Consider the following 2,029-nt stretch of genomic DNA (forward strand, 5'->3'; position numbering starts at 1 on the left):
AATATGTGTTGCATGTGTTTATTCTCTGTCTCTCTTTCTCTCTTGCTTTCTCTCTCTAGCATCAACTACACACACACACACACACACACACGTTTATCTTCTCTCCCTTTTACATATTTGCACTTTAAACAATACTCGGTTGGAAGCTGTTGATTTTTTTAAGTGATTATATTTCCAGTTCTATTTTTCAAACTAGTGTCATTAAAACAAATCTCATGACATATGCTGGTCTGTGTCCAAATATTAATGTAGATGTTAGTCCCCAGGTCTGAAGAGGGACCGGACCCTCTGTCCTCATGCCCTCTCATATCACTCTTTCCATGACCTCTGTGAAGGCTTAACCATGCAACAGTTTGATTAACCATGTGATGGTTTGATTAATCATGTGATGGCTTGATTAACCATATAATGGCTTGTTTAACCATGTGATAGTTTGATAATTCTCAAGGAATTTCTCCTTTACCTTTTAATTGTTGAGTTAGATAATAATATGTTGGTTTTTATGAGAGGTGTGCACCAGATCTTAGACAAATCTCCATCTCTGATGGGGTTATCCCATTTTTGAGAAGCCCAATCTGGACAGCCTACGCCCAGATCTTATTATATGAAAAATGCCAGACTCGTATAATGCTAAAGTAGGAATAATGGTTTGGACCAGCTGGAATGAACAGCACTATGGTTATCAATGGTGGCACAAATATGTACCTCACAAAGTATCAAGATAGATGTTTTTTTCCTCACATCACAAACATGGGTTCTGTGGCTTCTGTGGCTTCTGACAATCTTCTGTCTGAAGTGGGCACTTCCCTATAGAAGCTGTCTATCTAGCACTTGTTTCCATCAAACAGCCAGTAGTCCTGTTGCACTCCTCCCAGTCCAGTCAGAAAAACCGCCAAGCAGGCACTACTACAGCCTCATCTGGCTAATCTCTAAAATATGTTCTCAAGCTAATAGAAAAATTATGGCCCAATGTTATTAGATAAAGTGCCATTATTCATCTTGGACTTTGATCATGATTCTCAATATTTGAGCGACAGCCCCGTGCTGGATGAAACAAAAATGCAAATGTTGGCATAACGGCCAGTAGGTGGCGGTGAGAGCACATAAATGGTGAAAAAATGCCATTCCTGAAACACGAGTGAGTGTGTAGCGCAATGGGTGGGTGGATGGAAAGGTAGGTTCCTTTACTTCACCACAAGGTAGTCACTCACCCTTGACATATACAGATACATTTACTTAAATGTAAGAAAGTGGTGATACGAAAACAGCTTGTCTTCACCTTTAACTTCCTTCACGCGGAAAGTAGCCTAGTCTACAGGTAGGCCTAGGTTAATGCTCTCCGTCTGACGGTTGTGGGTAGAGTGCGTGCGTGTGTGTAATGTAGGCCACGAGAACACCTGCAATGCAATGCGTTTTTTTCTTCTGTCACCAATATCACTGTTAGGGGCCCCCCTCTCTCTCTCTTGCTCGTCCATTTGATCTCGCTGTCTTGCTGGTTTAGACAGCATGGCATTTCCCCTTTTAATCATGTCCTCAACATGAAAGCTCTAGCCTAGGCTACTGTAAGGAGTGAGTCACATAATTTTCACACGCTAGGCTACTCTGTAGCCTACATGTTAATGTTCTGCTACAGTTAAGCTTCAACTCGTCACCGTCATAAACTGAACAATAACATGCGACCCCATAATATGACAAACAGGTAGGCCATGTCAGTTTGATGAGCAATTGCTCCTACATACCGTGAGCTACGTGTAGGCCTATGTCTTCAGTTCAGTAATGACAGTTCTGCCAACCCCCATCCCCATCTGATTCATACCTCATTTCCTGTTATTTTGGGTGAAGTTATTGTTTATCTACAGCTGCTACAAGACAACCCCTCTGGATAGCATGCTTTTTAGAAGCTAAAATCCTGCGTTTTAATGGTAGGTAAAAAGCAGATTTGAGAATGTTGTGTTGTATCATGTGTGCAGAAAGGGAAGTGGCATTAATGGCAATTCTAAACCTACTCCACTTCTTGTTTCCTCTTAAG

The 2,029-nt window shown here is 41.4% G+C and overlaps 1 protein-coding gene across 1 annotated transcript in view; it reads left to right on the plus strand.

The window, feature by feature from the left end:
• Positions 1-221, plus strand: part of bsdc1 (BSD domain containing 1) — a 9,293-nt gene extending 9,072 nt beyond the window's left edge. The window contains exon 11 of the mRNA XM_062522594.1: positions 1-221. This exon is cut by the window's left edge and continues 1,930 nt beyond it. The gene's annotated coding sequence lies outside the window, so the exon portion shown is untranslated.
• The last annotated feature ends 1,808 nt before the right edge of the window (positions 222-2,029 follow it).

This window comes from Sardina pilchardus, chromosome 20 (assembly GCF_963854185.1).
Source record: "Sardina pilchardus chromosome 20, fSarPil1.1, whole genome shotgun sequence".
Classification (NCBI taxonomy): domain Eukaryota; kingdom Metazoa; phylum Chordata; class Actinopteri; order Clupeiformes; family Clupeidae; genus Sardina; species Sardina pilchardus.